The sequence below is a fragment of the Trachemys scripta genome, chromosome 1, assembly GCF_013100865.1.
Source record: "Trachemys scripta elegans isolate TJP31775 chromosome 1, CAS_Tse_1.0, whole genome shotgun sequence".
Taxonomy (NCBI): Eukaryota; Metazoa; Chordata; order Testudines; family Emydidae; genus Trachemys; species Trachemys scripta.
The window spans coordinates 164484940-164499750 of NC_048298.1; the positions used below are offsets into that span (position 1 = coordinate 164484940).

The following is a 14811-nucleotide window of genomic DNA, read 5'->3' on the forward strand; positions in this document are numbered from 1 at the left end:
AATCCAACACTTCTCACCTACACTAATTTCATTTGTAAACATGGCAAAGCAGGCAGTGAGTACCTGGGCTGGGCAATCAACTCTTAGTGGTGTTATTGGGCCGGGTGATTTAACCATCTGGGAAATGCAGATTAATCCACTTTAACACCACCACCTATTGTTGTTTTAACAATTTGCCCAAATGTCTGCTAAGCACCAACCAATTCAAATAAAAAATCATGGTCCCTGCCCCAAGAAATTTACAAACTAATTTAAAAGGTGATACAATAAGGGGGTAACAAGGAAGTGGAGAGGGGGAGGGGAAAGGGCAGGGGCTACATGGTAACACGGTGTGCTTGCCCTTTAAGGCAGACTACACACCCAGCACTGTTCTGGTCTGGGATTTCTGACCAGAACAGGAACATTTTTGGAGTTTCAGTTTCAAGGCATATGGGGGAGTTAGAGGCGATAGGAAAGAATGCTGGGAAGGCATATCTGAGGATATAAGCAACCCCCGCCCCCCCCCCCCCCCGGTGAGATTAAGATGAGAGGTAGTGTTTTGTTATAGGGTTTTTTTGGGGAAGTGTTAGAGCCCTAGGAGGAGTCTGGCCAGTTACTAGAAAAGCCTCATAGAGAACCAGGTGGCTGGAAAAGGAAAAGCCTAGGGATGGAAGTTTGCTATTGAGGCTGTTTGTGAGGGGATCCTGGAGGGAGAGAAGATGTGTGGCGGAGCAAGAGGTGGTGTAAAGGCCTTGGGAAATGCATCAGATGCTTGTTCATTTTTTGGGGGGGGGGGGCAAGACCTGGGGCTTTTGTCTCAGCTTCTGGGAGTAAGCTTCCCTCTGCTCCCCTGTAGCAAGTGGGAGAAGAAAGACTGTTATAATTTGGAAGAGGGGGTGACCCACCAAAAGAAACTGGATGAAGGTTTTCAACTCTTCTACGGACTCTTCATTTATTTGGATTCTTCTTACACCCAAGGAGGTGGAGTCCTTTGCTTAGCTGGAGAGCGAGACTCCTACCCCTGAGAGGGAAACTGACACACAGCTGTATCCCCTCAGAGCAAAGGTAAGTGAAAAGTCACAGACATCCCTGAGGTTATGTGGTTACTGAGTGAAGAGTGGACATGTATGAAACACACACCAAGTAGAAGACCTCCTCACAGTCACCTTTGGTCTCTGTACTTTTCACTTCATACATGGGGAAAACTCCAGGCTGCTTTAGAAGAATCTTTACCAGGTTTTTCCAGTAACTGTATTCACTCAAGCAGTACTAGTCTGTAAACAGAGCAACCTTGAGACAGTGCAGGACTGTATAAACAAAAGAATGTTTGATCCTTTCTTCATAATGGCTAAGTGGTTCAGGACTCTCCCAGAGTAAGGCTTGGTCTAACTTAAAAGTTATGTTGGCATAGCTACATAGGTCAGGGGTGTGAAAAAACCACATACCCGGCTACATTGACAAAACCCTGATTGCAGACACAGCTATGTTGATGGAGGAGTGCTTCTGTCCACATAGCTAACATCATTTGAGGAGGTGGTGTTCCTACAGCATTAGAACGCTTGTTTCTGTCAGAGTACATGAAGTTTACACTATGGGACTATGCTGATGTAGCTATGCCAACATAGACTCCATAGTGTACACAAACCCTAAGAGTTCGTTAGTCCATAAGACTCAAAATACGTTAGTCGCCTTTTTGCTAGGTAAGCAGGATCTGTTGGTCCTATTGTCACAAGATGATCCTATTCCAAAGGTTGAGTTGGAGAAACTTCCTGGACTTTAGATTTTGACACACACACTTGTTCAAACCTCTTTGGTAAGCAAACTGCACTCATGAGATCCAGCATCTGCCTTTCTGGTGACATTACCCAAACTGCCTGGCTGGGCTGGAAATAGTACAGGGAATGGGCTGTCTCAGTGTTTTGGCACTTGTGCTAATGTTTGAGTTGAGGCTAGACTGCACAGTGCGAGGAGGAAACAAAGTGACCGGAGCTCTTTTTCAAAGCTCAAAAATGGTTAAATCTGGGACACATATTTAGGGCAGCTCATAGTTTGGTATTGGGTCACCTTCTCTTAGCATTCAGGATAAAGATCTCTAGTAATAATACTCTGCTCTTCTATTGTACTCTGGCCTGAGGCTCTCAGAGCAATCTAGAAATGGTAATAAGGTAACTCTCTCAAACCATCTGAAATAGGTTTATTATTCTCATTTACAAGTGGGGAAATTTGGGCACAGAGGTGGTGACTTGCTCAAGTGAGTCAGTGCTGTAGCTGGAAAGAGAACCCAGTTCTGCTGAATTTTCTGTGCTTTAACCACTGAATGCTTCCTTTCTAATCGTAAACCTGTTTCAGGTCATTAGCTAAGTGTATGTCAGGATGGAAGGTACTTTAGCCCCTGTCCATGCACAGGATTGCTCATTTGGCTAGCTGTCCTAGGAACAGTTTTTGCCTTCCTCTGAAGTGTGGAGAATTACAGAAGACAAGAGGGATGTTACCGGACTAGAAAAACCAATAATCTGATCCAGCACAGTAGATGATGGGATATTGGACTAGATTAACCAAAGGCCTTGTCCAATAGGGTGAGGTGTCTGGGAATCTGGATTAGATGGACCAAATATCTGGTCTAGTGGGGTAGGAGGCAGGATTTGAGACTAGTAGGCCCACAAATCCTATCTAGTAGGACAAAATTCTACAACTGACAATGTCTTTCTCTTTCCCCTCACCCCCAGTGCAACACTACAATGGAACAAACTGTGAACAGCAAGTTCCCCAGCTAGGCACCATAGTACAGGTGAGGAACGCCCAGCTAGTAAGTGCGCGAATGCAGAGAGGCTATTTTTCAGACTGTCTGCCTTGTTTCTAGCTATTGCAAAGCAAGACATAGTGAGGAGCTGGCAGATAAACCCCTAACATGGAGCAAAACTGCAGGGCCAGGAGAGGGCAGTGGGTGGAAGGAAGGTAATTAATGTGTTCTCTGGGATGCCTGAGGAAAAAGCATTACCAAGAAGAGAATAGCTGCAAAATGTTTTCCATGACAGAGAGTGGAGCAATCTGTTTCTGTCTGAGATCTGCCTAAAATGTGTCTGCCATACTTTCAAAGGCTGTTGTTTAACAGGCAGGCAGGCTGGATGGATGGGGGAAGGGAACTTGTCATCCATAGAGAATCTCGGGGGGGCCATATTCTTGTTTTTCTTCTCTGTAACATTACATAATGTGAGGCACAAAATGTTTGTACAGTAGCTGTATTAGTCCTTGGGGCGAGGGGGAAGGGAAGGAGGTGGATACTTTGAGACTGTTTATTAGACCAATAAATCATTTATAATACACTAGCTTTCAGGCCGGTCCCTTATTGCTCATGCCAGCCACAGTACGTTGGTGACTGAATGTAAAAGAACTCATTGGAACTGGCTTCGATTCATTAACCATGAGCTGTCTGAAGTCAGACAAGAGGGATCCAGCTAGCATGCTGCTTCCTGACACTTCTGAAAGTAGGGCAGGTGACTGCACAAGGGCAATGGATCAGCTATCGTATAAAAGAGAAACTGAGTGAGCACTGCAGTGACCGAATGGCTCGAGGAATGGAATATACTGGCTTGTTTCTCGGGATCAAATCCAGACTTGATTGGTAATGACCAAAAGGCGTTGCCCTCTGATATCTGCTGGCCTATGTGAAATGATCTTGGTCGGTACCAACCCAGCCACTTATGGATGGATGGATGGTGCACATCAGTAGCCACCGCTATTATTTGGTCCTCTTGTTAGCAGTTTCAGTAGAGAGGTAGTAGACTCTTCCGCAAAGACTGACTATGGGACAGGAAGGATGGCCAAGTAGCTAGGGTGGTAGCCTGGGAGTGGGGAAATATGGGTTCAATTCCTTATTCTGTCCCAGACTTCCTATATGACCTCATCTATGTCACCAGGTCTCTGGTCCTCCCTCATGTGTGTGTAAAATAGGAACAAGAGGAGACTGTGAGGTGCCCTGGTGATGGAACCTTTTTGTGTGAATCCACACGGGGGGAGGGCTTTACTTCTGAGTGGCCAAGCTTCCGCAGTGAGTCTAACATATTGTTTAGGAAAAGGGGGAACCCTGAGGTTGCAAAACTTGTAGGTAACAAGTTGGGTGAGATAATATCTTTTACTGGACCAACAGAAGTTGGTCGCTCTAATATGCTGGGACCAACACAGCTGCAACAACACTGCAACCATTTATTTAGGTTAGTCAAGACTAGAGAAGATTAGAGGAATTTCAAATGACCTAACCAAGCTAGTTGAATAGGCACCATCATGGCAGATGCAGTATTGTCAGTCACAAAGTAATGCACGTTTGGAGGGAAATACACCAGTGATACATCCCCTTCATTGGGATCCAAATTAACTGTATATACTCATTAAGACCTGGGCATCCTCGTGGACTATTCAATGAAAACTTTGGCTCAAAATAAACAAATGGCAGGATGTATAAGAAATGTGATTGAAAATGATACTGAAAATATTGTCATGCTACTTCATAAATTGATGGGGTGCCTTCCCTTCCTTCCCCCTCCCATCTGCGATATTGTGCACAGTACTGATACTAACTCAGAGCAGAAATAGAAGAAGTTCATAAACAGAGGTTCACAAATGACATGAGGCAAGAAGGAACTTCCATATAAAGAGAGAAAGAGAGAAAAGACTGACTGTTTAGAAAGAAGACTGAGGGGATATAGAGCTATACAAAATAAATGGAAGACAGAAGGTAAATCAGGGGCCAGCTATTTACCATCTTAATACCACAAAACTAAGGGAAAGAAAATATTAGTTTACCCGTGTGACCAGGGTCCTAGTGGGGAGCCAGCTGTAGTCACTCAATTAGGGTGAATTGCAAAGAATGGGGCAGCCAAACCCCCAAAAGCTGGTGGATATTCCAATACCTAGATTTACCAAGCCAGCATAGAACAGCTTCTTTACTGGTTACTCAGAAGTCCAAACGATACAGTTCCCTTAAAGTGATCCAGCCTCAGGCCTCCATCCACATACCCCCGTCAAATATGATGAACATTTCTGTAAATCTTATTTCATCATATAAAAGGAAAGGTTCTACCAATCCCAAAGGATCGGACATGTTACCTCCTAGGTTAATGAATGTTTCAGATCTTACCCAAATACATGCTACAGCCAATTCTTATTAACTAAACTAACAGTTATTAAAAAACAAAAGAGAGAAAGTATGGTTAAAAGATCAATATACATACAGACATGAATTCAATTCATTGAGGTGCAGATTCATAGCAGAGATGGTGAGCTTTGTAGTTGCAAAGAGTTCCTTTAGAATTCAGTTCATAGGTCATAGTCCAATGTCCAAATATCACATTCAGGGTGTACCAGCATAAGTGGGACCTCAATCTTGTGACTCAAACTTCCCCTGAAGAAGCTTAAGCAGATCTGAGATGACAGGATCTTTTATACAATTTCATATCCTTTTTGACAAGCTGGGATTTCCTCAGGGAACAAAAGGTAATTAGGATGACTTTGAAGGAGGTCCATCACCGGTACTTAGCTATACGAATTAACATAAGGCCATTTGCTTGTTCCTCCACCATTCACAGTACATTTCAAAGAGAGATGAATACAGAGATATCCCGTGTTTACAATTCATTTAAATGATATCAGAATACAGCATAGACAGGAACTGTTGATTACATTGCCCACGTACTCATACATATGTAAATACACAAAAACACAAACATTATCTCCCCACATGTCTTTTGAGGGTTATTTATTTTGCAGGATGTTTAACCCTTTCTAGCCATGCGCTACAACCCGATACGTAACTAACCTGTGAAACTCACTGCTACTAGATCTCGTTTCTGTGATCAACAGAACAAATAGCAAAGATAATAAACAGAATTTAATGTTCATGTATTTCTATAGTGCCTGTTACCCTCATGTGTCAGAACATAAATCAATTGCTACATGATGGGGTTAGAAAGAAAGTTTCCATAATAGGGTTGCTTGCACTTTTCTCTGAGGCATCTGGTAATGGTCATTGTCAGACAGGCTGCTGGACAACATGCATTGTTGGTCAGATGTGGTATAGCAATTCTTATGTTTACATTTATCTGTGTGTTGCTGGGATGCCAGTCATGGCGGTATCTAGGTGCCATATACAATAAGATAAGGATGTAGACTACCCAGAATTGTTTCATTGCAAGTATTAAATAAAGTGTTCTGCGATCCTTGGAAGAAATAAGCTAGCGAAAGAAAAGTATAGTTTTGATTCAGTTGATATCCATACTATAATCTGCCTTAAGTCTGCAGAGAGAGAGAGAGAGAGCACTGTCTTCTGCCACTGGTAAAACTGCACTGCAGGGACACCAAGGGCTCCATCCCCCCAGCTGCCATCATGCTGGCAGGAACTCTGTGTGAAGGTCTGTTACTCCTGGGGCCAAAATGGCAAATTCCCTGAAAGCCTTTACCTGGGCAAACAGCACTGCATGTATTGCAGAGTTCACTTGCCTCTTGCCTGCCTGCATTGAGTCCTTCTACACCATCATCACTGTTCTGCAATGTATTTCCTTCCTTTGCAAACCTGTTTCAGAAGGTGGCTTCCCGTGGGCATTTTGCCAACTGGCCAGAAGTAGATGTGTGGGGACCAGGATGACAAGAAGATCCAGAAAGGCTGGACTTTCTTACTTGCACATGCCCTTGAGGCACCCAAAGTTTTGTACCATTTCCATTAAAGTGGTGGGTCTCTCCATCAGCATCACTTGCTGTTGGTGATGCTAATACGTGTGTACCCACCACGCTATGTGAGGTGGGATCACTCCTTCTTACCTAGGCAGCAAGTAAATCTAGCTTAGGGCAGCTGGTCTCACACCATGACAGGCAGTGGAAGATAAGGCGTAAACTAGCCATAGCATTTGTGGGCACTTTGGCTCCAATATTTTGAAAGGGAGGGAGCAGAGCAGCCATGGAGGGCTGTGGGTGGTTTGAGGAGACGAAGAGAGCAACAGGAAGAGGGATGCTGTAACTGGGAAGTTTGGCAATTGTAGTCTTATGAGCCATAACAACTCGCTAGTCACAGAAGGGAACAGGAGTTGCTTCCATGGCAACGAAGTGCCCTGGGAAGGAAGGTGGATTGCTGCTTTCGCAACAAGCTGCACAAAGATGGAAGGGGAGATGCTACTATAGGAAAAAACTGAAGTGGAAGGAAGGGAATAGGCTTTTTAGCAACCAGCCATATCATGGCAGGAGAATGAGTGACTGTTGGAAAAACCAGACTGGAGAGGTTATAGGGGAGAAGAGAGACTTCCTGGGAAAGACAGGAGGGAAGACTATGACTGGAGAGGGCTGGGGGGAGGCATATGAGAGTTAGGTGAACCTCTGCCTATTCAAATCCTTAGAAGCATCCCCAAAAATTGCCCCTCCTGCCCCTTGGCAGCTCCTGTGATCCCGTGGCTTGCTATTGTTACTTTCTTGAGGTTTGTTCAGGGGGCAGTCTGTGGAAAAACAGTTCCCCCTTTTGGGGTGCCCTAGAGAGCCTCTCTTCCACTCCATTCTGGAATCAGTCTTGGAGGCCAGCTCCCCTTCTCTGGGAATGGTCAGCAGGCAGCCTGGCAGGATCCTTCTTTCCTTCTCCCCCAACTCCCCCTGTGGAGGTGACTGGAAATAGCGAACATGAGACCAGCTTTGCCCACAGTGCTTTCTCACCTGTGGTTCCACTCCAGGCTGCAAACCCTGCAAGCTCTCTCTGAGTCGCAAGGTTTGGCTTGAAGTTGGGCCCAAAAGCAGATGAAGGGACAGGGGGCTTCTTGTATCCAAAGCAGCTCACCCACCCCTAACTATGGGGGTGAGGAGAGCATAAGCAGGGAAGAGATTGGGGAAAAAACAGAGGGACTGAGGAGTGGGAATCTGGATGATCTAAAAATGCCATTGTAAGTGGGATCTAAAAATAACAGTGGTTTCTTATGGGGAAGGAATTAGAAGAAATCTTCAAAATATGAGGAGCTATTGAAGAAAACCAGCCAAGGATTAGAGATAATAGTAAATAAATGTTCTGATTCCTTCCTCTGCTCCCCTACATCAGCTAATGAGTACTTGCTCCATCTTCCCTGGGACCACTCAGGGTAGAGAATGGCAGTAATCCCTTGGCTGAAGACACCAGAAGCAGGTCAATCTGCTGATGCCACCTACTGCTTCTGCTGTGCCAGTGGAGAACATGACTCAGAAGGAGTTATAATAAAAATAACTCCTCTTCAGGGCCTTTCAATTGGATCTCAGAGTTCTTCACAGAGACGGGAATGGATCATTGTCCACGTCTATAAGATGGGAATAAATTGCCTGAGTGTCAAAGTGACTTGCCTGAGATCACACAGTGAGTTCTTTTCCTGCCTGCCAATGATTCAATAGTCCTGTCTTCCACTTTGCTTCTCCAACTGTGGCCAAGCAAGCCTTTCCCCTCCCTTCCCATCCCACTATGCAGCATCAGCCTGGAAACTTGGGAAACCGCAGCCCTGAGCCTCCATAGAGTCAACAGTGAATTGAAGAGTTTTAAGTTCTAAGTAAGCTAATCTTTTTATGAGCTGTGTAAATGCTGTTTATACTTTCCCCCATCTAAACAGAACTGTGGTCTATAAACACAGCTGAGAGTCCCTCTCTTTGTATCCAGTCAGAGTTCCTTTGTTTTCTCAGGGTATGCCTACACTGCAATTAAAAACCCGCAGCTGGCCTGGGCCAGCTGACTCGGGCTAAGGGGCTGTTGAATTGCAGTGCAGCCTTCCAGGCTCAGGCTGCAACCCCACCTTGCAGGGTCCTAGAGCCTGTGCTCCAGCGTGAGCCCAGAGACCTACACTGCAATTAGAAAGCCCTGTAGCCTGAGCCCAAGTCAGCTGGCCCAGGCCAGATGCAGGTTTTTAATTGCAGTGTAGACGTTCCTGGGCTCTTTTGCCCTGCTTGTCCAAACCAGTTTGATGGGCTCAGAGGGAGGCTAAGCTGGTCTCCTTAGCACCGATGGCTCTCCCATTGTCCTGTAACAGCCCCCATTGTTTGATGGTGGTGTCTTATCTAGAGTCATTGTTTTGCCTTCCTGTTTCCTAGCAGCCCTGCTGATTTTCACCCAATATACTCAGACAGTAACTATCCCAATAACAATATAACCATGCAGTAACAATGCTGTTAGCCAGGTCACATAGTATTCAGAGATTACAACGCGGGTCCATGTCCTTTGTACTCAAGACTTGTGATAGGGCGTGGAGTGGATCTCAGCTGGTCATGCCTACTTGCCTATCTGTTAGTTGGGGTAATAATATTTTACAGTGGTAGCTGCAGTTACAGTTAATGTTTGCCACACACTTTTATGGTTCTTTGGCTAAGAAGTGCAATGTATCACTATTAGTCCTGTACTACAAATTGCTGTGTGCAGACCTGACTTCTAAGGCATGGGGAAAAAATAACTAGATGGCAGACCCCTCTATCACTGACGCATCCTGTTAATTGGAATCTGACATTGGTAAGAACAAGGTGCTGTTGAACAAGAGGCTTTTCAGGAAAGGTTGATGCAACCCTGGTCCATGCTTGGTTTTAATCTTTGCTATCTAAATGGTATCCATTTGTGACACTTTTTGCTTGGGCTCAGATTCTGTCTGGATTCACATAGGGTACGTCTACACTGCAATTAGATACCAGCAGCTGGCCCGTGCCAGCTGACTTGGGCTCATGGGACTCAGAGTAAGGGGCTGTAACTGTGGAGTAGATGTTCAGGCTTGAGCTAGAGCCTGGGCTATAGGACACCGCGAGATGAGAGGGTCCCAGAGCTCAGGCTGCAGCCTGAGCCCCAATGCCTGAACCCTAATTAAACAGCCTCTAACGCTGAGCCCAGGAAGCCCAAGTCAGCTGGCATGGCCAGCCGCAGATGTCTAATTGCAATGTAGACATACCCTTACAGAACTCTCCCTTTATAACGTCTATAAAAAGCTCCTCTAGCCTGGATGCCAGGGTCTGAACTCCAAGGGAGAGACTGATCATTCTCTGCTGCTGCTGAGGTATTTACTTTGCCACCTGACTCTGCTGAAGCCGCTCAAGCGAGGTTATGGTTATTGGGTCGTACAGGCAGGGCCGGCTTTAGGAAGTGCGGGGCCCAATTCGAACATTTTCAGCGGGGCCCCGGCCGGGATGACTAACAAAAAAAACAAAACAAAAAAAACAAAAAAAAAAAAATGTAAAAAAAAGCCTTTCATTTCTTTCATGTATTATTTACTTTCCATAACTATATAAATAATAAAATTATATATTATGTACATTGCATCATATATGCTATTGATCGGTTATTAATGAGCTCTATTTCACATGTGTGGGTCCCCGCCACTCCCTGGGGGTGTGTGCACATGTGTGAGTCCCAACTGCTCCCTGACCCCCTCATTGAAGCAGGTGTGCAGGGTTACTGCCCTGGGAACTGCAGGGCACCAGTGGACATGGGGCTGGCTGAGGCAGGGCAAAGGGTGCGGGCTGGCTGGAGACGGGTGTGTGGGGTGGGCTGGTTGGCTTCAGGCAGGGTCGCAGGGGTGTGTGGCAGGGGTTGGCAGGGCTGGGGACAGAGGAGTGTGGGACTGGCTGGCTTCAGGCAGGGAGGTGCGTCAGGGGCTGGCTGCAGGCAGGGCAGGGGGTGCAGGGCTGGCTGCAGGCAGGGCAGGGGGTGCAGGGCTGGTGCGGGCAGGGCAGGGGGTGTGGGGCTGGCTGGTTTCAGGCAGGGGCGCAGGGGGGTGTGGCAGGGGTTGGCTGGAGACAGGGCAGAGGGTGCAGCAAGGGTTGGCTGCGGGTAGGGGGTGCGGCAGGGGCTGGCTGTGGGCAGGGGGTGCAGGGCTGGCTGGAGACGGGCTGGCTGCGGGCAGGGCAGGGGGTGCAGCAGAGGCAGCTGAAGCCCCGGCCCTTTAAATAACCCCCAAGGCCCCCGCTATCCCAGGGCTCTGGGGGGCTATTTAAAGGGCCCGGGGCTCCCCTGCTTCTACCGCCTCGGCCCTTTAAATAGCCGCGGGAGCCCAGGGGAAGTGGCGGGGCTCCAGCAGCTATTTAAAGGGCCAGGGCAGTAGGGGCAGCGGGAGCCCCGGACTTTTTAAATAGCCCCCAGAGCCCTGCAGCCCTACCCCAGGGCTCCAGCAGTGGGGCTCTGGTGGCAATGTAAAGGGTCTGGGGCTCCAGCCCCTGCTGGGAGCCCCAAACCCTTTAAATTGCCCCCTGGGGAAGCCGGGCCACACCGGTACACCATACCGGGGCTTGGGCGCGGGGCCCGATTCAGGGGAATTGGTTGAATTGGCCTAAAGCCGGCCCTGCGTACAGGGGCTCAGAATTGGAGGAACAACAGGACTTTTTTAAGGCTTGTGTTTCTAAGCAGGAGCTAATTACTAACTGGGGAGTCTAGCTCTAAGGAGATTGCACTTCCTACGTTGTTTGCTGGCTTTGATGTGATCTGTGCAGCGACTGTCAGGATATGGGACTTGAACACCTGATCCATTCCCATCCTATTCTACTTCTCCAGTGGGAATATGGTGCATGCCCTTAACAAAAATCTCTCTAGTCCTTACTCTGATACTAAGGTGCCTGTCCAGGGTCTGGTCACCTGGACTCATTGCAAAGGTCTTTAATGTACTTTTCCGGATGGCTGCCAGCAGTTGGGGGAAGGTAGCCTTTGCTTCCCTCAGGGTTCCTCACTGTGCTCCACCCACTGGCCTCACACTGGATTAAACTTCCATCTTGTTGAGACATAAATGAGTCCTTTTCTCTTCAGAGTTCACTAATGCTATCTACCTCTTGCCTAGCACTATAGCACTTCAGCTCTGCAGCACTTCCCGCTTGTGATGGATGAACCCCAAGAAGTTCAGAGTCAGGCCAGCCTTATGGTTGGGAAATGTGGGCAACCACCCAGGGCGCTGTGGTCAGGGGGGTGCCATAGTCAAGAGGCAATGGGCAGGATGGGTCTGGGGTGTGAGGTCATGGAAGGGAGCTCAAGGCAATGGGGTGGGGGACAGCTGGCCAGGAGCCCAAAGTGCTGGGGCTATGAATGACCAAGCCCAGAGATGCCGGGGCTCAGCGCTGGCACAAATTAAGCACTGCAATGGGGTCCAGGGGAGATGGGTGGGGGGCTAGGGGAGGCAATGGGGGCCAGGGGCACCGGGGAGATGGATGGGGAGGCAGCTGGATTCAGGGCTCCAAAATACAAGTTCACCCTGGGTGCCATTTTCCCTAAGTCCGGTCCTGTTCGGAGTTCACCTTAGATTGTTAGGATGTGCCTCCAAACTGTCCAAACCTCTTCTGTCCCAGAACCAAGGGTGCTCAGAGCGTTATAGCAACCAACGTTGGATGGAATCTCTGGAGAACAGGCTTTTTGTTGAGAATTCTGGCACTTCATTAACATCTCAAAATATCATGAGAACAGCCTCTCTGATGAAGACTGTTAAAGTTATCCCAGTTATTTCCAAGGAGAAGTTGCAGACTCCACTGTGTAGTACCACTGGCAACAGCTAAGTATTTAATAGGCTAAAGGGGAGTCTTACTGTCTACCAAACTGCTTTCCCAACTGCTTTCCCCATCCCTACTTTCAGCTCCTGTTTATTTGCAGAACAAACAGGGCATTGAGCCTGTTTATCTTTCATGCTGAGGCTGACAACTTCCAAAAATGCTACATCTTCCCATGCTGAGCGCTGCCAGCTTTCTGACATGCCGGGCATTTTAACTATCGCTGATTGGAAATGTTTTGAAAATTGTCTTCACACTGGATCATACCAAACTTCTAAATTTTTCCACGAAATGAAATTCCCAAAATACTGTTTCAATTGACATTAAAACATTTCAATTTGATCTACAGATAAAACATTTTGTTCCAATTTTCACTTTTTTTCTTTTATTGCAATATAATATTCAGTTTCCAAACAACTTTGCTGTGAAACGAAATGTAGAAGTTCCATTTTGAGAAGATGAACAGTCACAGCTGCATGGTCCAGTTTCTCTGAGGCAAAAAATTGGTGGGGGAGAATAAACATGGATATGTTTGGTTGCTACAGCCACCTTCTGCCCACACCACAGCAGTGCTTTGTCTGTCAGCCTCAGATGCTTGTGTTAAAAACTTTCTGGTTTGTAAGATGCACCTCACACCTTTGTTCCTCTTCCAGGAAGAAGTGAGTAAACCTGTTATGGCAGTGTTGTTTAGAGGTTGGATCTTTGCACACGGGCAACTGTTTGAGAATAGAAAGAAAATTTCACTTTGGAAAACAGCCTTTTTCCTGACCTGGAAGTCCCTGGTAGGAATAGCTGGCTCTGGGCCACCTTCTGTAGGAACCTTCTCTTCCGGAGGTGGGGCACAGGATGACAGGGGTAAGGGAGTTGGCAGGGAGGTATGGCCAGCATCATCCAATGTCCTAGTTACTCCTGGTTACCAGAAGAGCTGTTATGGACTGTGGTAGCTGGGAACAAGGCAGCCAGCCCATGATAGGTGAAGCACAAAGGTGATGTAAACCCTCTGTCACCACACGCACACCTCTGTCCCTGTGCTGAGCTTGACTCTGGCACAGGGATGAATTTGGCCATAAGAGTCACAAAACATTACAGAAAAGACTAGCCAGGGAATCAGTATTATCTATGGTTTGAGCAGCTAAGAGACACCCTGTAACTCAGAACTTGAGGATTCTAATCCTCAATCTGCCACTTGCTCAAAGGGTAGCCTGAGGGAAGTCATGTCCCTCTGCCTCCAGTTTCCCCAACTGTAGAGTAGGTCTGACACCATTTACTTTCCTTCCCATTGCTGGGATATCTGATCAACTCCTCGGGTGTTGTGTGTCTTAATTACTTTGTTGCATACTGCTTTAAGGTCCTAGATGAAAGGTGGTTCTAGAAAAATTATTATAAGAGCTTAGAAAAATAGTGCAAGTCCCCAAGTAGCAGGGTATGTTGATCGTAGTCACTAGCCTACCCTGTTTACATACAGACTAATCAGCCCTCCACAGAGTTTCCTTTTGATCCACTAGCCTGTCTCAAGAGAAGTCCCAATACTAACTGACAAAATATGTATATTTTTGGTTTCAAAAGCTATTAGTCCTTGTAACTGCCACCCGGACCTTAAGCATCTTGGTTGCCTGGGGAATCCAGTGGATGATAACCTGAATCCAGATGCACACTGGGTCCCTGTCTCCGCCAGCCCTAAAAGGTCTTGAACAAATGCTGGTCCTTGGGTGTATGTATACAGTGGTGTTGTAGCTGTGTTGATCCCAGGATATTGGAGACACAAGGTGGGTGAGGTAATATCTTTTACTGGATCAACTTCTGTTCGTGGGGGAGACAAGCTTTCAAGGTTACATAGGGCTTTTCTTGAGGTCTGTGTAAGCTCGAGAGCTTGTCTTTTTCACCAACGGAAGTTGGTCCAATAAAAGATGTTACCTCACCCACCTTGTCTCTCCTCGGTTCTAGGTATTTTAATTTTGAGGGAGAGAGAAATGGGTGGGTTTAAAAATAAAGGTATTTAAGATGAAGCAGCTATTTCGCTCAAGAACAAAACAGTTCTGAAGGGGAGCTTCCAAGTCTCAAGGGTAGAGTTGTGTGGGAAGGGCAGCAGTTGAGAAGCAGGGTAGGAGTTCAGGAAAATGCTCTGCTTTGACACAATTAGTGGCTGTCGGGAAAACCAATATGGCCCTTCTCACAAGAAAAAGAGACTGTCTCTGGGTTCTCGGCAGAACTATTCTGCAGATGCTGGGGATGAGGCTTGGTGGGGCTCTGGGTGCAGAGGGGTGGGGCTCACAGGGGGGTCTGAATATGGGGGGCTCTGGATTCAGGGGGTGAGACTTGATTGGGTAGGGGTTTGGGGAGGGGGTTTGG

At 47.0% G+C, this 14811-nt stretch overlaps 1 protein-coding gene across 2 annotated transcripts in view; it reads left to right on the plus strand.

Annotated features, from left to right (window-relative positions):
* The first annotated feature begins 545 nt into the window (after positions 1 to 545).
* Positions 546 to 14811, plus strand: part of IGSF3 (immunoglobulin superfamily member 3) — a 255382-nt gene continuing 241116 nt past the window's right edge. For both annotated transcript variants that reach the window (XM_034791935.1, XM_034791963.1), the window contains exon 1: positions 546 to 1044. The gene's annotated coding sequence lies outside the window, so the exon portion shown is untranslated. The remainder of the gene's footprint in view (positions 1045 to 14811) is intronic.